Source organism: Podarcis vaucheri, assembly GCF_965113315.1.
Source record: "Podarcis vaucheri genome assembly, chromosome: 3".
Classification (NCBI taxonomy): domain Eukaryota; kingdom Metazoa; phylum Chordata; class Lepidosauria; order Squamata; family Lacertidae; genus Podarcis; species Podarcis vaucheri.
In genome coordinates this window covers 49,135,965-49,158,819 of record NC_138761.1, presented here as the reverse complement: position 1 = coordinate 49,158,819, position 22,855 = coordinate 49,135,965, and the positions used below count along the sequence as shown (strand labels likewise).

At 46.4% G+C, this 22,855-nt stretch overlaps 1 protein-coding gene across 7 annotated transcripts in view; it reads right to left on the bottom strand.

The window, feature by feature from the left end:
- Positions 1-22,614, bottom strand: part of SIPA1L2 (signal induced proliferation associated 1 like 2) — an 83,057-nt gene extending 60,443 nt beyond the window's left edge. For 2 of the 7 annotated variants that reach the window (XM_082214964.1, XM_082214965.1), the window contains exon 1: positions 22,410-22,612. The gene's annotated coding sequence lies outside the window, so the exon portion shown is untranslated. Of the gene's footprint in view, positions 1-22,244; positions 22,340-22,409 lie in introns of those variants that run through there. The other 5 variants (XM_082214967.1, XM_082214961.1, XM_082214962.1 and 2 more) reach the window with 5 other exon arrangements.
- Positions 22,615-22,855: the final 241 nt, after the last annotated feature.

The following is a 22,855-nucleotide window of genomic DNA, read 5'->3' as shown; positions in this document are numbered from 1 at the left end:
GCTGACACTACAGAGACTTCAGTTGACTAGTTATTTGTAGCTACATCCTTTGCTTCTCATTCTGTATCTAATGTTATTTATGAATGAAACTAGACTGTATGCTGTCTTTTCTTAGTAGTGTATTTTCTGCATGATTTCAGCATGTGGTATAATCATGATATACTATTTTATGCAGAGATAATGTGTTGGCCCAGTCAATTTAACAAAGCAGTGATAGTTTGGACTGATTAGGCAAGATTCAGTTCCCATCACCCACTCGTTTGCCACTGCCTGCCACCTCTGTGGCTTCCTCCTCCATGGCCTTTGCCTCCTCTATGGCTGGCATGGCCTTGGGAGAAGTCACTGCGGCCTCCAGCTCCTCCGCAGATGTGCTTCCCGAAGCCAGTTTCCAGAAGTCCCACAACGGAAGGAGAAAAAAGAGTGGTGACACACAGGGGCAAGGCAGGCTTTGCTTCTGTTTTTTGGTCCTACACTCTGGTGTGAGCCAACTGACTCGCACCACAGGAAGAGATGAAAAAACATCCATCTTTTGGTCCCATGTTCTGGCAGGGCCAGAGCACGGAAGCCAGAATGGGACATCCAGGATTGGGATCAGAAGCAAGGGCGGCTTCTGTCAATCCAGGATGTCTCGCTTAAAATAGGACAGTTGCACCATATATGATTCAGGGAAGAAGAATACAAACTTCTGATTTTTAAATCCCAGTCCATTTCCTATGAAAATGTCTAAAAAAGACTTATTGCTAGTCTTCTCCAACATTTCAGAAGCATTATGTACTACAAAAGCATACATATAAAACTACCTGAAGCTAAGAAGTTTTGTAATGTACATAGTCTTCTTGCATCATTAGCAGAGGAAGCTACTAGATTCAAAACCTTGCTCAGCTTGAAAGAATACCAAATGACCTTCAGACACAATGCTAAGGCAAACCATGGCTTAGACCCGGGTGACATGGTGGCAGTAGAACTAAGGCAGGAGCAATACAGCTGCAACCTTTGGCCTGGAAATATGCACATTTAGTTGTTTGTGCTAAATCATGTTTTGGCTTAGCATTATGTGTGGCATGCTCACTATTTGGCTATCTGGAATAGAAAGATTTGGGAGTATACAGGTAGAAGCAAATTAAAATTATAGTCTTCAACTTAATGGGTTTCCATTTATATTATGTAACAAAAAGGTTTCTTCTTCTTTCGGAAATACTATTACATTAAATTATCTTAGTGATTAAAATTATTTTACAGACAGAGAATAAAAGTACAATGAATATTCCGTAATGAATTGATACTGTGTAACATACATTCACGACATATAAAATTATATCAGTACATACTACAGACCCAAGAATATCCAGCTAAATATAAAGTAAAATAAAATGATTGCACCTAAGACTTAACTGGGAAGCACACAGGTGCTGAATAATCTGTACTACAACATCCTCCCCAGACAAGACTACTGGAGTACAATCTAATAATTAGAACACAAAAGATGAAGGGGTAGAGTAGTAGTCCATGACATCAAGTTATCTGCTTCACAGAATCAAATGTTTGGAAACACATCTAAACTAGCCCACTAGAACTTCAGAAGTTCTAAATAAATGTCTGCTGATAAAGGAACAGCAAGGGAGAATACATTTTAAAATTAAATCCACGAATGAGAATCCATTTCTAAGAATGCACAAAATAAGAGAAATCACTTCCCTGCCAACCTGACAAGACAAATCTAGATCTGTAAACATACAAAATTATGAGCTATTATAACACCTAGCAATTCCTAGAGTTCCCTGGGAAGAGTGATTCGAAGAATTGCAGTTGCTTATGGAAACAGAGGTCTCCTAACAACTCTCAGCACCCTTAACAAATGACTGTTCCCAGGATTCTTTGGGGGATGCCATAACTGTTTAAAGTGGCATGATACCGTTTTAAATGTATAGTGCAGGTGGGGCCATAGGTCTGTTAAGAAGCAGCTTTCTAAAAAGAACCATCATGCTCATGACAAAACAATAAAGGGGCAAAACCTGCAAGGAGGGGTCCTTAATGTTGAGAGACCTTTGCTGAATATAGGGACTGCTCACTGGTTCACTTTTAAGATCTGTCAAATTGGTGGGATTCAGAGACAGAGACTTCAAAGTACAGTGGTCTCCACTTTATGGATCTCCCTCTCAATGGATGTGTTGTGTTAAAAAAGACAAACACCTGTTTCATGTTGTCAGGGTTACTTCCAGATCCTAGCTCACAGAGGATCACGCTAGCCAGCGGTTGTTGATTAAAAGTCTTTATTGAGTTACAGTCTCCATTCTTGAGCTGCTGCGTGCAACCCTACGCCTTATGCTTAGGTCGGCGAAGCTCCTTCTGAGTCTCCGCCCCTTGCGCACCAACTTAATATCCTAGCCCTGCTCCACCTTTTCCGCCTGACAGTTCTCCTCTGGGTCCCTCTGCCCCCCTGGGTCTCTCCCTTCCGGGATTCTTCTGACGCTGACCCCCCTGACTCCCCTGTCTCCTTGCGCCGGGCTTTAGGACCTGGCTCTCTTTCCGGGCTGCCTACTGCGCCACCTTCCTGTGCATTTGAACTTGGCGCGCGCGCCCAACCTTCCACTTTCCGTCTAACCGTCACTTCGCTCCCCGATGAAGGTGTGGCCACTCCTGACTCGTGCCCTCCCTCCTGTTGTGAGCTGCCAGCGCTAGTTCCCAGGCGCTCTTCCTCTTCCCTACTCTCTGGCGGTGACGTAGGTCCCGATCTCCAACTGCTCCCCTCTGAGTCCCCTCTGGCTCTTTCTTCCTGGGGTGTCCCCCTAGTCTCCCCCCTTGCCCTTGCCACTGGTGCTCCTCTTTGTGAATCTTCTGATTCACTGGACAGACTCGGAGATCTCGGGTCGTCGTCGTCACTCATCCTTTCTTCTGCCTCCTCCCCCTCGCTCTCTGTTTCCTCCCTTGCCCTCGCCTCTGCTCCTGAACCCCTGACATCCATCCCCCCTCAAAGCCCCCCCTTCCCCCCTCCCCTCCCTCCGGTGCGGGAACTGGGTGCTGCAGTGTCAAAGGGACGAATGTCGGGTACAGTTCGCTTCCCGTGGCCGGCCTCCATCCGCAGACTCCCGGTTCTTCCTCCCTGCTCTCGTCAACGACGGTCACCTCTGCTTCCATCTCCGTGCCGCCGTGCTCGAGACCCTGGTTGTCCCCGAAAAAGTCCATGTCGGTCTCTCCCTCGCTTCCTTCTGTAGGCGTAGCTCGTCCTGGACCCTCCAGCCACTTCCTGCGCCACTGCTCCTCTGGTCGATCATCCCACCAATACGAGGGTTCTGAGGCAGATCCCGAGGGTGACCCCTCCGGGGAACGGGTGTCTCGTGTCGGTTCCTCATCCGAGTCGAACCCCCGGAATGTGCTGGCTGAAAGCGTGGGCGTGAAAAGCCAGTCGTCGAAAAAGTCCGCCGGCATTGGCCTATGGGGAAAGAGGGCATGAAACTCTTCCTTGAGCAGAGGTTCATCTAGAGCGTAGCCCGGCACCCAGCTGTTGGCATTGGCCGGGGTGCCCTCCTTAGCGAGAAGGTATTCTACCCCCTCTTCCCCCCATCTGGAGTCCAAAATCTCCGTGACTTCGTTGAGGCGCACCTCCTGTGCCACTCCCCGTTGCCTGGTTCCCTCTCGGAGCGGACTCGGCGCCGTGCCGGGTTCCTGAAACCTGTGCGGTGCCTTGTAGGGAGTGAGCACCGATCTGTGGAACACCGGATGCATTCTGGAACCCTCCGGAAGCGCCAGCCTGAAAGCCACCGGGTTGACCTGCTCTTCGACTTGGTAGGGCCCCAGTTGCTTATGCCCTAGTTTCTTCTTGGCCAACGACCTGGCCGGCACTGCGTGGGCTGCTAACCAGACCCAGTCTCCCACCTGGATCTCTTCGCCAACCCTTCTGTGTTTGTCTGCCTGCACCTTGTATGCGTGTTTGGCCAGCTCCAGGTGCCGCCGCAGCTGATCGTGAACCTCTTGCAACTCCGACGCGAACGCATCTGCTGTCTGCGGCTCCCCCTCCACCAGTCTTTCCAGTCCCGGGAAGGTTCTGGGGTGCCTCCCGTTGTTGGCGAAGAACGGCGTGACCCCCGTGGACACGTGCTTCGTGTTGTTGTAGGCGAACTCGGCGAGCGGCAGGTAATCCACCCACGTCGCAGGCTGTTGATTCGCATAGCATCTCAGGTACTGCTGCATGATGGCATTGACCCGCTCCGCTTGCCCGTTGGTCTGCGGGTGTCTCGCCGACGCCAGGTTGATCTTGACGTTTAGGAAGCCCATCAGCTTCTGCCAGAAGTTCGAGATGAACTGCCGCCCGCGGTCGGACAGAATAGACCGTGGCAGACCATGAACCTTGAACACGTGGTCTATGAACAGTTTGGCGGTTTGTTCCGCCGTGGCCACCTTCGCACACGGGATGAAATGCGCCATCTTGGAGAACAAGTCCACCACCACCAGCACGGCCGTCTTGCCCCTCGAGCTGGGCAGATCCGTGACGAAGTCCAGGGCGACTCTCTCCCATGGCTCGACCGGAGTTTGCAGCGGTTCCAACAGTCCGGCCGGCGGTCTGTGCACTGGTTTGGCCCTCTGGCAGGTGTCGCACCTCGCCACGTAGTCCGCGACCTCCCCTCTCATTCCGGGCCACCAGAAATCCCTGGCGACTAATTCCACCGTCTTCTCCTTGCCAAAGTGCCCGGCAGTGGGCGCGTCGTGCAGCTGATGCAGTACCTTGGCGCGAAGTTCGTCTCCCGGCACGTAGATGGCCCCTTTGCGGATGAGCAATCCATCTCTCAGCTGGAACCCGTTGGTCGCTGCCGTGCCCCTTCGCATCTCAGCCATCTTTGCTTGCGCGAAAGAGTCATTCTGCAACGCTTGTCGCACCGCCTCCAGGTCCACTGTCGCCGCAGCGCACGCCCACACTGTTGGCGCGAAGATGTGCATGGCGGCCGCTGGCGTGGCGTCCTCCAGATACTGTGGCTTACGGGATAGCGCGTCCGCCATGATGTTGGTGTCCCCCGGGACATACTCTATTCGGAAGTCGAAATTCGCAAAGAACTCAGCCCAACGTATCTGCCTCTGGTTCAGGAACTGTGCCGTGCGCCAGTGCTCCAGATTCTTGTGGTCCGTGCAGACCTGCACCGTGTGCTTGGCTCCAATCAGGAAGTGCCTCCATGCTTTGAACGCTGCATGAATAGCCAGCAACTCCCTGTCCCAGATGGTGTAATTCTGTTCGGACTTGCTGAGCTTCCTGGAGTAAAACGCTCCGGGCCTCCAAACCCCCTGCGGGTCCTTCTGCAGCAGGACTGCTCCGACGGCCCTGTCCGAGGCGTCTGTTTCAACTCTCATCGGCCTGCTAGGATCGACATGAAGCAGCTGTTCCTCCGAAGCGAAAAGACGCTTGAGTGCCTGAAAGGACTGCTCCGCCTGCGCTGTCCAGATGAACTTCTTTTTCTTGGAACTGAGCGTGTCTGTAATGGCTGCAGTCTGCATAGCGAAGCCTTTCATGAACTTGCGATAGAAGTTCGCGAAGCCGACAAATCGTTGGACCTCCTTCCGGTTGCGTGGGCTTTTCCAATCCAACACCGCTCGAACCTTGGCGCTGTCCATGGCGAGCCCCTTGTCAGACAACCTGTATCCCAGGAAATCCACCTCCGTCACGTCGAATTGGCACTTCTCCAGCTTGGCGTAAAGCCTATGTTGCTGGAGCCTGCTCAGCACTTCCCTGACGTGTCTGTCATGCTCCTGCTGCGATTCCGAAAAGATCAGGATGTCATCCAAGAAACAGACGCACGTCTTGTAGAGGAGCCCCGCCAACACGTGATGCATGAAAGCTTGAAAAACGTGGGAGCCATTTTGCAATCCAAAAGGCATAACTCTATATTCGTAGGTGCCCAGGGGTGTGAACATGGCTGTCTTCCACTCATCTCCTTCCCGCATGCGAATCAGGTTGTACGCCCCTCGCAGGTCCAACTTGGTGAACACGCTGCCCTTGCGTACTTTCGCGAGGAGGTCGTCGATTCGGGGCATGGGGAAGTCCGACGGCTTGGTGACACTGTTCAAAATGCGGTAGTCCACCACGAGCCTTTTCTGGGGCGTGTCTCGCTTCTTCACAAAGAATACAGGACTGCCCCCCGCTGCCTGGGACTCTCGGATGAAACCGCGTTTCAAATTATGATCAATGAACTCCTTGAGTTCCTGCAGTTCGTCTTCAGACATGGAATACAGCTTCCCTTTGGGCAGCGCCGCCCCCGGCAGCAGGTCAATCTTGCAGTCATATGGTCTGTGGGGGGGTAGCTTGTCTGCCTCCTTCTCGCAGAAAACCTCCAAAAATTCTGCGTACTTGTGGGGAATCGCTTGCAGCGTGCCGAGCAGCAGCTGTGACTCCTCTTGCTCCCCTTCTTGCTGGGGCATGATGCAGTGTTCAGCACAAAAGGAAGAACCGAAGGTCAGCTGCCTCTGGTACCAAGCCAGCGTCGGGCTGTGCCTGTCCAGCCAACTCATGCCCAATACGATAGGCGTGTCTGAGAGTTGAGTGACGTTGAAGCTGATAATCTCCTTGTGATTTCCAAGCCGCAGCACCATAGGTGGCGTCTGCTTCACCACTTGCCCCCCTAACAGCTCCCTGCCATCCACCGTGACAACCTGCAGTGGCAGCGCGGCAGGCAGCAACTGTATAGCGTGCCGGTCGACAAAGTCATGCCCTATGAAGTCTGCATTGCTTCCCGAGTCGACGGTGATTGGCACGTCCATGGTGATTCCATTGGGTAGCTGGAGCGATGTGGTGAGCCTCACTACTGGCTTGGGCGGGAGGGGGTCCATGGGCGGTAAAATCTCTGGGGACTGCTTCACTGACACGTCTGGCTGGGCCCCAGTGCCTCCTCTTCCAGCCAGACATCGTCGTTTCCCTGCTGTGGTTCTCCTTGCTGCGTTGCTGCAGTCACCATTGCTGAGGCTGCAGTGTGCTTGTGGAGCCTCCGGGGACACTCTTTCGCCAAATGGCCTGGATCCTCGCAGATGTAACACTTCCTGTTCCCTCTAGGAGGCTTCGCTTTCACTGCTGCCGGTGCTAGGGCTCTGGCTGCTGACTGAGCCCTTGCACTCCCAACCTCCATCGGTTCCACCCCTCCCCCTGTTGGGGGCGTGGATTGCGCACGTGCTGCTTCTCTGGGAAGGAAGGAGGAGCCCCTGGCTGGTTCGCGCCCGCTGCGCCCTTCGTCCCTGCTCCACGGACGTTCTTCCAGCCGCACTCCCACCGCCAGCGCCCTCTGAACGATCTCCTGCGTGGTCCGGGGTCTCTCCCCCCTCGCAATCTCATCTTTCACCGAGCTGTTCAAGCCCTCCCAAAAAAGGTCTCTGACGGGAGCCGAATCTCTGTCCCATTCCAGGGCACTGACCAAAGCCAAAAAGCGGGCATGATATTGCCGTACGCTGGCCCTCCCTTGTCTTAGTCCGTGCACCTCCCTTCGGGCAAGATCCACGTCAATGCTTGATAAAAAACAGCCATCCATCGCTTTAATAAAGGCGTCCGCATTTTGGAGCGCAGGATCCTTATCCCTCCACAAATTGCGCAGCCATGCTTTAGCGTCTCCATGCAAATGGGACATGATGAACCCCACTTTCTCTTGTTCATCTCTAAAGTCTTTGTGCAGTAGTTGTAGTGCACACATTACGTCTGCTCTAAAATTGGGGTACTGTTGCAAATTCCCATCGAAGTGCGAGACCAGACTGCCTGTGCGTCTCCCCAACCCAATCCCCTCTGATTTGGGTGTCTGTTGCCCCTGCTTCGTAAGCACGTCCAACCTGACCTGGAGATCCCTGTAGGCGGCCGCTGCGTCCTCCTCTCTCTTCCTGGACGCCACCGCCTCGGCAGTCAGTCGTGAAACCGCGTCTCTGAGTTCCGTTATTTGCTGTTCGGCCGTCATATTGTCTACCGTTCGTGAGCTTTCTTGTAGGCACCCGCTTTCCCTCCTCTCCGCGAGGTCGTGGATGTCCACAATTTGAAGAGAAGGAGCTTACTGTCAGGGTTACTTCCAGATCCTAGCTCACAGAGGATCACGCTAGCCAGCGGTTGTTGATTAAAAGTCTTTATTGAGTTACAGTCTCCATTCTTGAGCTGCTGCGTGCAACCCTACGCCTTATGCTTAGGTCGGCGAAGCTCCTTCTGAGTCTCCGCCCCTTGCGCACCAACTTAATATCCTAGCCCTGCTCCACCTTTTCCGCCTGACAGTTCTCCTCTGGGTCCCTCTGCCCCCCTGGGTCTCTCCCTTCCGGGATTCTTCTGACGCTGACCCCCCTGACTCCCCTGTCTCCTTGCGCCGGGCTTTAGGACCTGGCTCTCTTTCCGGGCTGCCTACTGCGCCACCTTCCTGTGCATTTGAACTTGGCGCGCGCGCCCAACCTTCCACTTTCCGTCTAACCGTCACTTCGCTCCCCGATGAAGGTGTGGCCACTCCTGACTCGTGCCCTCCCTCCTGTTGTGAGCTGCCAGCGCTAGTTCCCAGGCGCTCTTCCTCTTCCCTACTCTCTGGCGGTGACGTAGGTCCCGATCTCCAACTGCTCCCCTCTGAGTCCCCTCTGGCTCTTTCTTCCTGGGGTGTCCCCCTAGTCTCCCCCCTTGCCCTTGCCACTGGTGCTCCTCTTTGTGAATCTTCTGATTCACTGGACAGACTCGGAGATCTCGGGTCGTCGTCGTCACTCATCCTTTCTTCTGCCTCCTCCCCCTCGCTCTCTGTTTCCTCCCTTGCCCTCGCCTCTGCTCCTGAACCCCTGACACATGTGCTTTTTAACACATGTTATTTTATTGTATATACTTTTTATTGCTGTGGCTTGGAAACTATTCTTTACTGCCTGAATTATAGTTTAATGTATTCTTGCTTGTTTGTTTCTGCAATTTAATGTTTGAAACATCATGTTACATTATTGCAATTTTATGTTTATATTGTAATACACTGCCTTGGATAGACTTAATTCTAAGCAAATAGCTACATGGAAAGGTAATGGTGGGCTATTAAGTCCTGTGTGAAGCCCCCAGCCAATGAAAAGCAAGGTCTCAGTGGCAGTAAAGTGTTCTAGTGGGGAAACAACCTTCATTTCACTTCAAGGCAGGGTGGGTGCAGAGATTTACTGGAGTCCTGTTATCACGCATCCTACAAAATTTTAAACCACAGACTATCAGGCTACATATTTCCTAGCTAATTTGTTCAGATTGCATTCAAGATTGCTGTACATCTTTGCTTCAAAATTTTAAAAAGGCAGTGCACAAACAACAAACTTCCTGTTTAAAATTACATTCATTTAACTGTGTAAATCCCCTGTTCACAAACTATGAATAGGGATGGTTATGAGATCTATAAGCTTCAACTTCAACCACTAATGTAAAGAGTTAAGAAGTTTTTAGGACTCAAAATAGATGCACCTATTTTGCAGCTAATTTCCCCAAACTATTCTAAAATCAATTTTGCCAGCAATGTAGCCTCAACACAATGAACTGATGTCTGTAAAAGAACATTTCCTTCCGTTCATACAGCAAGCATCCTGCAAATAAACAATTTCCCATTCTGCTAACTGATTGCTTTTGTTTACATACAGGAAACACAACTGGCAGCAAGAGCAGAAAGTGTTTCATTTCCTATCATACTGATGTTTACATGAAGCAGGTATTACAGTAGCAGGTACTGCTACGTTTGATGTCTTGTTTCAGAAGAGGCATGCTGATTAATGGCAATATATTTGAGGACACAGACTGCTGCACTGAGGCGGGGGGTGTATTTAACCCATTGATTAAAAACTTCACTTATTTCATTCACATGAGGGACAAAATATATTGCAGTATTATGCAGATGAGGGAGCCTAAGCCTCCCTCATTTTACCTCTCCACTTTCCATTGCTTCAGGAAGACCTTCTAGGCCAGGCCGACAAATGCCTGAAGAAACAAAGTATGGTGGGGGAGGGTGGGAGGAAAGACAAGGTACCCTTCTCTATTTGCACTCATTTTTTATATAAAAATCAGCCTTTCATGCTCTCACTCCAATTTAATGTGGCAGCCAGAGTCACATCTAGTGCTGATAACACATCTAAAACGAGCATTTCCTTGCTTCCCATTAGCCCTCAAACTATTCTTACCATAGTGAGGACAAACAACTGTAAGGATTTAACTTTGTCATGTCCCTTATAATCCAAAGCCTCTTTAAATGGTCAGCCAACCAACAGCTCAGGAACTGAAAAAAGTCAATAGATGCGTACCAAGGCTGAGTTCACAGCAGGAACTGGGTATGCAGAAAGGTCCGCTGCACACTTGAGAACCATGGACAGTGTGGCAAGATGCATTTAACAGTGACGGGAACACTGTAAAGCGTACACATGAGGAGCTCTGCCATAGTGGCTCATGTTTAAGAATTCTTTAACATGGATTCACTCAAATACCAGTACTTGGCTTGTCCTCTCTCACCTCTCTTATCTAGTGCCTTCTACAATGTATTTCAGTTCCTTAATTTCACAATATGTATAACCTGACCCATAGTGTGCAGCTGTTATCTGTTCTACATAAACTTCTTTCTTCTGCTTGTGGCCCATCTGTTCTCTGATTGTGATGGCCTTGATTCACTATTCTCCCCTAGGCAGGACATGAGCACAACATTACACTCCCCACACTTGTGCTTTCCAGCAACTGACATTCATGTCCATATTGTCTCCAATGCCGGAGGAGGCAACCAATAGCCTTATTCTCCATGAACTTTTCTTTTAAAGGTGAATAGTTTAGTGGACATCATCTTGTGGGAACAATTTCCAGTTTAACTGAAGTACTTTCTTTCATCTGTCATAAATCTTCCAACATGCAGCTTCATTGGATGGCCCCCACTCTAGTATTGCGAGGGGATGGGGACTTCTGTCCATCCACTTTTTCCACAGTATGCATACTTTTGAAGTAATTTTGTTGTCCCCGAAGGGGGCAATGACAATAAAGATATTCTTATTCTTATTCTTATACAACTCTCTCATGTCCAAGTGTTGTAATCTATTCTTATAGGAGAGTTGTTCCAATCCCTTGATCATTTTTGGCTGCCATAATCTGAACCTTCTCCAACTCCACGTCTTTTTTTTCTGAGGTATGAAGACCAGAACTGAACACAGTATTCCAAGTGTGATTTCATGACAGATTTGTATAATGGCATTATGATACTGATTGTTTTCTTTTCAATCCTTTTCCTAATTATCACCAACATGAAATTCAGATTTCTATAGCTAAGTTGACATCTTCATTGAGTTATCCACTACAACTCCAAGATCACTTTACTACTCAATCCACTGCAAAGTCACATATCTGTGAAGTTAGGCTTTTTGTTCCAGTGTGCATCGCTTTACATTTTCTTACATTTAATCACATCTACTGCCCATTTACTCAGTTTGGAGATTTCATTTTGGATTCCTCAAAATCCCTTTTTATTTTAACCACAAGACTAATCCTTATACAAATCACACTGATTCTTCATCAGCAAAACTTGTTCTTCAAGACTTACTCAGTAATTTCCAGGAATAGATGTTAAGCTAACTAGATTGCCATTTCTCAGATCACTCCTGGATCCTGCCTCCCTCTTTTAAAGTTGCATTGGCCTCTTTCCAGTCCTCAAGTATAGAGGCTGATCTTACAGACAAATTGTTATAGCCGATAGTGTTGATCAGCTGACAGCAAGGCTTCTGTCAGAAGAATGGAGAGAATCTTTTTTTCACAATTCCCCTCCACATTCCCCTTAAATTTGCTCAAGCTGACCCCTCCAGAACAATTTTGGAGGAACTTGGGTGCTTCAGGGAGGAGTGGGGTTTACTGAAAATTGTTTTTCCCCCCATTCTTCTGATAGACGTTTTGCTATCAGCTGAGCAACACAGTTGGATATCTTCTAACAAAAGTATAGCTCATAAACAAGTTCATATTTGAGTTCTTTAAAAACTCTTGGGCGGATGTCATCTGTCCTTACATAGTTGCCTATCTCACTTGTCTTGACTTGTCATCACTGAGGCTGAAATGCTTCATCAGCTGAGCCCCCCTCCCCCGCCCGCCCGGTCCCCCAACATGCTTGGGCAGTGCCACAATCACAAGACAACTTCAATCAGAAATATAAGGCATGATAAAGGCATGTACTCAAGTACACTGACTGTTGCAATTGACCTGAAAAAGAGTTACAACAGTTGAATATTTAGTGGTGGTAACTGCAAGATTTGGGCCAAAATCATGCCTCGAAATCTTCTAGAACATAGATGGTCATTATTGAATCAAGTAGCATTGTGAAAGCCATTAGTTAAGGATTTATGGTAAAGCTTCTAGAAAGAAGCTGGTCAAGCTCTTAAGCAGGCTACTAAGATTCAACACAGTAAGCACATCTCAGTAAATAATCTTTCTACCATTCCCTATGCTTTTGAAGTCCAGGCTGTGAGCACTAACTAATACATTAGTGGGCTTGGGAGAGCCCAAATTGCTCAGAAGTACAAAAATGCTTAGGAGATAAAAAACCAAGAGGGGAACACAAAATAACCAAATGAGAACTATGCTTACTCAATGGCCAATAAATACTGACTGATATTTGGAGGGAAGGGTAGAAAACCAGAGGAGAAATGAACTGAGTTGTGTTATCATGCATTAGAGTGATAGTAACAGTGAACAGAACTCGCAAAGCTACAACATTTTGCTTCAGATCTCTTGTATATTACAAACAAGCATTGCACCATTGACAGCTCATTTGTATTAATCATAGTCTGAATATGTGAGTGTCTATGTAGAGAATTATTACTAAGCACAATTACATAAAAGAATAAATTGAAAGTTTGTGAGAACATACAAAATAATCCTGTAGGTGCCTTTCCTTTCAGTGACTTACTATACTGTTATACACAGTAGGGGGGGGGATCTGTACTGTGTGTAGTTGAAACTAAGTGACCTTGATCTAGCTGCTCAAGCATCAAACTACCTTTGTTGGATAGGCAGAAGTAGAGTAACTTTCCAACTGCCACAGCTTGTGATGAAAATACACAATCTGCAGCTGTTCAGCTACACTACCTACCAAAATCAAGGGAATGCTAAAAATGCACACACACCAGTACTTAATGTTATTTTTAAAAGCAGCTGTTATTTTGAAATGTCATTAACTCCTATAGTATTTATGCTATGCTTTAGAAAAAGCTATTTACAACTATAATTGTTGCTTTTAAAATGGAAGCAAGTGATTAAATCACACCATGTGAAACATATACAGAACACATCATCTTCTCACTGAAGTTTTTTGAAGGCCATACTAAATAAATCTATTTAAGGCAAATATCTATCATGATCATTTTAACAAAGCTTATAAATTTCTTATACATTAATGAACTAATTTCAAGGTTCCACAGTACAGGTTACAATTCTGACTACCCTGGGGTTATATATATGAGCAATTCACTGGGAACATTTATGCAAGCAACCCTGGATGTAGCATGCAACCATTCATATAGTTTCAATGGCATTTGTGCCAGAGACATTTCCACTGAACGGTTTCCTCAGTGGTAATAAGAAATAATGTGTTAACAAATGGTAGGCCTTACTATAGGTTACTATGTGTTATAAGACCTTTTAAAGGGGATTATTTATTACACTTTTAACAAATACTATTCTTTATTCTTTAGGGTTTTCACAACTTCACTCCTACCTACCTTGAGTTTTTACAATACATATTCTGAAAAATATTTTAAACAAAATCTGTAAATAGTTTGTTTTGCATGCTATTCCATCTATGAAAACCCCTGATTCCACTTTATTCCCACCTCTTAAAATTCTTTTCTCACCACAATGCTGTCTACATCTTATCCATCCATGCACTTCCTTGCCAGTCCCCTCTCCAACCCCCATATGTGGCTAACTCTGGAAATTGTACATTAACATCACATTTGTTTTCTCTCTTTTAAACAAAGCACCATTCAACACAATCATTTGTAGTGGTACAGCTGGTATACGAAGCCCATGGAGGACAATTGTACTGCTGGTCAAACAGCAAATGTGTTAGCTTACCTCAAATGGCTCAGCAAAAATAATCTTCTTGCTGTGATGTTGCTTGGAGGTTACAATAGAAAAATGAAACCATGTACTGTATTTGCATGTAAGCCACAATTGAGATTTCAGTAGGACAGAGTTTATTTCCATATTAGTGAAAGATATTTGAATAAATTGTCTAAACCAAGATGCAATACATCAATGCCAGGGTCCATCATCCGGTAATAAAATCAGCCTCATTAGGAAGTTGAAAGAGCAAGTGATGACTCAACAGCTTATTTTAACTCTGTCTAGGAACTTGGTTTAATTTTCATCTTACTTATCAATGAAATTAAATTCTATCTCTAGGTTTCCCTCCTGTCCTTTTATTTTCACTCCTCAACTTCCCAACAAAGCTTTCTTCCCAACTTTGAAGCTTTAGAGGTGAGTGGAGGTCATCCAGACAAGTATGTGGTTATGTCTGCCACCTCCAAAGTTGTAAGGAATGAGGGAAATTGGCAGCTGCATTGCCAAAATGTCTGATGAGCCTTGGCCGCACAGGGCCAAACCAACAACCCCCATACTGGTTCTTCCTGCTTTGGAACAGGAATGGAATGCACTGGGGAGGGCTGGATGCTATTTTCTGAAGGCACTCAGAGTGCTTTCAAACCAGCAGTGCCAAACCTGGTACACTACTGGTCTTTTCTTTGAGAAATGCCTGTTAAGATTATTGCCCAGAGAGAAGAGGGCTGGAGGCTTGATTGGGTGGTGTGTGTCTAGTAGCTAGACTTTTTGGCTTGGTGAGCAACGCCAACCCAAAATGGTAGACCCCTGTCCTTTACACATTCCAACCATGTAGATGCTGACACTATTACAACAACCTAAACCCAGTGCTCTTTATCAAGCCACATATATCTGGAGAGGTGCCTTATTTTCAGTACTGTAAGTCTCAAGCTGGAAGCTTTCTGATTAGATCAGCTGTGCCCCTTGTGCTAAGGCTGACAAAAGCATTCTCCTTGAATGCTTCACTACCCAGACAATCCATTGTTTCTCTGACTTGTCTTAAATACTTCCAGATCAGGCCTGATCAACAGCCAGATCTTGGTCTTATTTCCATTAGGCTGTAGTCTACCTCTAGTTGCCTCTGCTTGTCAGCTTGCAAATATATTCTCACTCCCCTGCTTTTTCCCCTCTGAGTCTTCCAAGTTTCTTGCCCACCTACCTTCCTGGCAGCTCACTGCTTGACTGCAACCCTGCTTCAGCCTCTCTAAATGGAATAGATTGACCTCCCTATGCTGTGTTCATTTGGTCTCTACATCTTAAAATGTTCCTAGAACCTTCTGTAATACTCCACAGATATCTGTTCTATTCAGTTCTCATCTTGCTAGGACTTTCCACATGCCATGCTGTTTTGCAACAAATATAAAGGGATAAATCCTAAACATACAAGCTATTTCCATGAAGTTTCTTCTAATTTCAACACAAATTGAGCCCAGCACTCTATTCTGCATCTCTAATAAATAAAGGAAGACTTACTGCTTATGGGTCACTGATATTTAAATACAATTAAGTATGTGGGTATTCAATTCTAATCAGAACATTCTTATTGTATCTGTATTTTTGTTCCCTATACCATAATTTCATTTTCCAGCTCTCCATTTTCTGGATGCTTTGCCACACTGGCATTTGAAAAGCTAAAAAGGCACAAAAGAAACACTAAATATTATGATCCTGTGCAGCAGAAGGTATGCCCACATTGCCAGACCAACACTTCTCTCCGTAAACTGCTCCCAACTTTGCTGCTACAATGACCAGCTGGAGATACTATAGAACACTTCTCATGTTAATAAATGTTCAAAGTCACCTAACATGACTATTTATTTATTATACATGTTTTATTCATGTTGAACAGCTGTCAGTTGTAGGAGTTCTTTTTCTTCTTACTACAGTTCTTACTACAGAATACTTATGCAGGAGTGTGTGACTATCCAGAGTGGTTCACACTGTGTAGACAGTGAAGTACATGTTATGATATTCTTGTGAGGAAACTGTTAAAATGTGGGTTAAACGAGGTGGATTTGTAGCTGGCTGGCTGAACCCAAAGAGTACTCATTAATGGTTCCTTGTCAACTGGAAAAAAGTGACAAGTGGGGTGTCATACTGTTCTGTCCTGGGCCCATTATTGTTTAATGTCTTTATAAATGACTTGGATGAAGGAATTGAGGGGATGCTCATCAAATTTGCAGATGACACCAAACTGTGAGGGGTAGCTAATGCTGCAGAAGACAGAATTAGAATTCAAAATGACCATAACAGATTGGAGAACTGGACGCAAGCTAACAAAATAAATTTCAATAGGGACAAATGTAATGCACAAGCTTAACTTGAGTCAACAGTGTGATGCAGCAGCAAAAAAACTAACACTATACTAGGCTGCATCAACAGAAGTATATGTCCAGATCAAAGGAAGGAATAGTACCACTCTATTATGCCTTGGTCAGGCCACACTTGGAATACTGTGTCCAATTCTGGGAACCACAATTTAAGAAGGATGTTGACAAGCTGGAACGTTTGTAGAGGAGGGCAACCAAGATGATCAAGGGTCTGGAAATGAAGTCTTACAAGGAGTGCTTGAAGGAGCTGGATATGTTTAGCCTGGAAAAGAGGAGACTAAGAGGAGATATGATAGCCATCTTCAAATATCTTAAGGGCTGTCACATGTAAGAGGGAACATGCTTGTTTTCTCCTGTTCTGGAGGGTAGGACTCGAACCAATGGCTTCAAGTTACATGAAAGAAGATTCTGACTAAACATCTGGAAAATCTTTCTGACATTAACAGCTTTTCAATGGTGGAACCCCACATTGGAAATTTTTAAGCAGAGGTTGGATAGCCATCTGTCATGGATGCTTTAGCTGTGATTCCGGCATTGCAGGGGGTTGGACAAGACGACCCTTGGGTCCCTTCCACCTCTATGATTATAATTCTCACCCAATTAAAGAAAGTCAAATAACTACACAAGTTTGGAAGAACAATCCTACCCACCCCCCATTCATTCACTGGCTGGAGGCAGCTGGCACTGATGAAGAGCTGCACTGGCAGATAGGCACATCTGCTACACAGGCCCCTGCTGCACACTGGCAGATACTTCTATGAACATAGTTCTACTGCTGGCAGTAGTCAAAGTTAGGCCCTGAAATGGTTCATTCCAGGCGTGGGGTAGAGGCAGTCTTCAATCTGAAACCCTTCATTCCTTTCAGAAGCTCCAGGATTATAATCATCAAAAATGCCAGTTTGGAACTGGCATAATTAATTATCCTGCATTGGTTATTTTTTTATTTTTTGGAGGGGGGCATTTTATTAAAAGGAGATCCACCAAGGACAGGCAGAAAAACTTGTCCCCCTCCAACCCTGGCCAGCACAACCTTAGAAACACTTCTTCCTCTACTGTTATTCGAAGTATTTACACAGGAGCAAATAAACATCTACTCAATTAGTTGGGGGAACTTTTTACTTCATCAGTATGTTTTAAAATCAATTCTTCCACAACTTTTTGTAAATGCTGCGTTTATTTTAGTGCCATCAATGTACATGAGGCAGACATTTCAAAACTCTGATTAAACAAGTGTTTCTCACACATCAAAATAACTTGACAAAATATTCTAATATAAATTCAAAGAAAACTGAAAAGATAGGAGTTTGCAAGATTGAAATTATGTTAATGAATTACAAAAGTACAGGTAGTCAACTTTTATTCCAGAAATTTATTCCATTGCAAATTAACAGATGATGTCAAATATTCTGAGTGTCTTCTATAAAAGCCAAACGAGCTAATTACTTACAAGACACCTGCCAATCAACCTTGACAAATCCAGAAACACGGAACTGGATTCACAAACCTAACTAAAGTGCAGGGATAAGAGCACAGAAAATGTAAGTAGCTTTTACAAACAGAATGTAAACAATTTGACTTATTCTGGTCATGTTATAAAGCATACCAAGTGAGTAGATTATGCTCTAACCCTCTGTCAGGTCTAGGGATAGACATGACACTGAAGTAGATTTTAAAATGAGGCCAAATCATACATATAAAGTAACATCCATCAAGACAATTTCAGTTGTAACATTCAATGATGGAATTTACCAATGTGAGAAACAACAAGCAGAAGCAGAAGTGGCCAACTATCTCAATCTACTTCTTGTAGCATCAACCTACAAGAAAAGCCTACTGATGGGTAACAGACAACATTGGTCACAGCCTGCATAAACCAACCAACCAACCAACCAAATAAATAAATAAATATATATATATATATATTTACTCCAGTCTTGAAACTTATGCAACTCAAACCTGTGGATGCTTACCCAGAAGTAACTCCCACTAAGGGCAGTTGGATTTTCTCCCCAGGAAGCATGCCTAGGAAGAGCAATTAAAACTGGAGCTGGGATGGCACTGACCAGTCAATTGACCACTACAACTGCAGCCCTATAGCTCCCTGACAGCCATAGTAGAGGGCATGAGGCAATAATCCTCTGCTTTTAGCTGTGGCAACTCCAAGCTGACACAGCAGAGGAGCCCATATTAGGCCCCTTGTCAGGAAATGGGGCAGTTTTGAATACACTGAATTGGACACTGCACAACTTTAATACCTCATTTGGGGGCTTTATTATGGCTTCCAGGGGCAGGAACATCGCGCTTGGTCAGAGCGTACAATGGGGGCCTCCACAGTGGCAAAGCTTATTCTAACCCCTTCCAGTATCAAATATTGGGATTTAAGATTCTTCACTAGGCCTACAGAGGAAATCCCAAGAATGCTTATTAGGAAATTCTATTGAAATTGACAAGACTTCCTTCCAAGTGAATATTCAGAATCATAATATTGGAAGTAATGAATGATGAAGTGTTTGACATTGGCCCAAGAAAAATGTCATCTTGGCTTAGACCCAGTGGCGTAGGAAGCGGCATGTGGTGGGTGCGGGCTGCCCTGGGTGTCATCACTGAGGGGGGTGACAAAATGGCAAAAATGTGTTTTTTTTAAATAAATAAAAGTTGGGCTCATGACACATCTTTTGAAAAAATAACTCCCTCACCCACCACACCCCCTTCCTACACCACTGCGGGCAGCCAATGCACCCATGTGGCGCCTACCGAGTGGAAAACCGTCTGGCGACAGGCAGCGCTTTCCCTTCACCACCGACGAAGGGGCAGGCTGGGACGGTCTCAGCACCGGGTGTGGCTGGGCACTGCCTGCTGAGGCCACCCAAAACCTCCCGGAGCATCCTTGTTGGACCACAAGCCCAGTGGACACGGTGGAGCAGCTCCACCCAGTGAGGACAGGTAAGTTCAGGTGTGGCGGTCGCCAATGCAGCTCTGTGTGTTTCTCTCTCTCCACTAGCTAATGAAACTGCGGGATCCTGCTGGGCTCATTTTCTGCCAGCTAGGTCAGGCAGTGGACACTGGGTGTCACACCGCGGGGCCTGCAGTGTGCCTTAGCCATGCGTCTCTCCTGAGGGTGAGGCGGCGAGTGGACTGCCTGCAAGCTCGGCACTGCTTTTTTGAGCAGCACAGGGCTTGCGTCTGTCCACTACCTCAGCCACCCTATAGCTGAGGAGGAGGCTGCGGAGAGGCTCCACGCAGCACCCCTGCCTTGGCTCACCCCGCCCCCATGGGCGGTTCAGTTCGCCCTCAGCTGCAGGGCGCGTGCGCCGCACCAGGCACCCAATTGGCTAGCTACACTGCTGCTTAGACCATCTATACAATTTTTTTCAAAACTGCAGAAATATTATCTCATTCTTCCTTTTCAAGTTCAAGGCAGTAAGAGACAGCTACACAAGTCAATGCTTAAGACTTTGCTGGGATCCATTTTAATTTATATGAACATTCAGAGTAAGACAACAATTCTGAAGCCAAACTGTGTTTTAAATTTCCTTAAAGTTGCACTATTGGAATAATTTCATCTGTAATTATTTCTTAGGTAGTAAGCAGTTTTTTTTTCATTGGGGTCCTACATTTCATGTTTTCCAGCAACAATAGTTCAGAAAACAGCACAGAAAAATGATAACCATAATGAGCCCAATAGCCTTCCTAAATCCAAATGCAGCACCTCTACATTTCAATCCTCTGTACTGATATGCAGTCTAAGGGTGCTGATATTCGGGGGGGGGGGCGACATTTTTACTCTTCAGAGCATGACCCAAGTAGAAGACAGGCCACAACAACAGCGCAGTCTCTATTTCATACTGTGCTCCTATGAATGGAGAGAAACATATCTACACTACTTGCACAGTCACCTAGTTCATAGGAAGAAAAACATCATGCACTAATAAAGAACTGTTCTATGGCCACTTTTTGTACAAACAAAATACAAGTGTATTAGCTACACAGAAGCTAATGAAACGTGACTTGGAGTAGCATCATTTTGGCCAAAATTAACAACAAAAACACAAAACTAGAGAAAATATTGATTTGTTTATATTAAACCAGTTTCAAAGAGAATGTAAAGCAATGCAATTTTGATTAATCAATATATGCATCAATGATAAAGCAGCCCTTTTCATGGAAAAAATATGTTCAAAGCTTTTTCTGAGCATCGCTTAGCACAGAATTATAGAAATTGCAAACTGCACATATAGCACTTCTGTAAAGAAGAATGTCAAAACAAAACTGCCAAGAACGGAACTGCTTAAATTTGGTTTTACTGTAGTTCCATTTACTATAAAACAGATCAGGGCACTAGCATTTTATAAGCAGCAAGTGCTAGGATATAACCTAGCAAAGTCAGAAGCCAGCTCTGAACTGTACTGTACTTTCTGGACGATGCAAGAAAGCCATCTAGTGTTAACATTTAGGAATGAAAATTGAACACAAAAATAAGGTAAAAGAATTCACAGCAGTCTTTTCGTTAGCAAGAATCTTTACTACAAAAATATAGATATTTGTTTTCAAACAATGTTTTGCCAACAACCAACCCTATAAAAATAGTATAACCATGCTGCAGGTATTCAAAGGTATCCTCTAACATACATTAAAAATGTAGCTGACAAACTCACTTTATATGTTAATAGGTGCATTAGATAATTATCAGCTTCAGAGCAGTCTATTGTCAAAATAAAGCAGTGAGCTAGCTACCCAGTAACAGTGGAAAGCCCTGCAAATGTTGTTAAACCAAAATCCATAAAATAATGGTAAAAGTTTTCCACAAAACTACAAAGGCACTTGTGTTCCATTAAATGCAGCATAAGACAAAAATTAACAAGGAGAAAGCTTTCTTTTAAAAAATGAATTGGTGGTCATGCTTCAGACTCAAAGAAAAACAAGGGGGTAGCAGAGAAGGGGGGGGGGAGAAAACACACAGGACATCGTTTGCCATTTGCTATACATAAAAATCAAACTGCTGAAAAATCATTTAGCTGTACCAGACAATAACCGTATTCTAGTACCTACGATTGATGTACATACATTTGTTTTTCAAAACCAAAGGGAAGAGAAGATTGCCCCATTACCTCCCTTTCGATATGCCCATTTGGGGGAGGGGGAGCCTTATAAAAACATCCCAGCAATTAGCACACAGCATTCCTTAAAAAGTTAGACTAAACTTGAGGTGCCGGTTTTAGACAACTGACCAGCGAAATGACGTCGGCAGCCCAACAGATACCACCGTTGTGCCAACCCATGCCCTAGTCCAAGCAGAACCATTTGTTTTGCAAAACTTATAAATAAATACAGTAGATGAAATCAAGCGATGTATGGCGATGCTACAGCAGGCACGAAAGCTGTGCGCCAGAGAGGCGAACTCTGTGCTGGGCGGGCGGGGGGGGGAGGCGAATTCCGACCCCAAGCCCCTCTCCCTCCCCCCGTGCTATTTTTCCACCCACGGGAGTGGGGGTGGCTAAGCAGAGATCCCTGAGGGAGGGAGGAAAAGGCAACTCCCTCCTGAGCCTTCGCCTCCTCACCTATTCCCAGGCCAGAATAACCTCCTCCAACTTTCCATCTTGACTGCCCGCCTGTCTCTCTCTCTCTCGGAGGGGAGGGGAGAGGAAGAAAGTAACGTGAGGAACCTTTGCACCATCTGCAGCAAGTGCATGAAGAAAGTGTCGCTTCTCCAACCCCCCCCCACCAGAAACCACACACAGACACACACACACACAGAGAGAGCGAGAGTTCCTGGTGCTGTGGAGAACTAATCCCCAAAAGCCCTCCATTAATTCCTCCCTCTTTCTCTTCCACCAAAGGGCGGAGGGGGAGGGGATGGCACCGACCTGCCCCTCCTCGGAAGACCCGCTTTCCCCTCAGCCGGACTGAAGGAGCCGCTTCTGCCCCTCAGTCTCGAACCCAGCCGGCTCGGCTCCCCTTCCAGACGCCCTCGCCACTTCCTGAGGAGAACCGGCGCGAGAGAGACCCGGCGGCAGCGGCAGCTCCCTTACCTCCTTTCCACACCCCAGCAGCGAAGCCGGGCTGCTCCCAGGCGAAGGAGCTCCGTCCGGTTACCTTCCTCTCCCCTCTCGAAACCAACTGACTGACTGGCGGAGCGTCTCTCCCTCAAAGGGCGGCGGGGAGGGGCGACCCGAGCGAGCGCCGCGCGCGCCGCCCGTCCGCTTTAGCCGGCGCAGCTGCCCGCGCGAGGCAAGCTCCGGCTCGGTCCGTCTCAGCCGCCGGATAGGCTGGGGAGGAAAGGAGCTCAGCTTCGCTGCGAGGCGCGGCTACGCCTCCCTGGCTCCTCATTGGCTGAGGCCGCCCCTCGGAGGGCGCCCTGAGGCCCCATTGGACAGGGAGGATGCCTCTTGTGGGGGGGGGAGGACGCCCCGTCTACGTATTAGCAGGCGATCCCACCTTCTGCTGTCCCCCCCCCCTCTCTCTCTCCCTCTCTCTC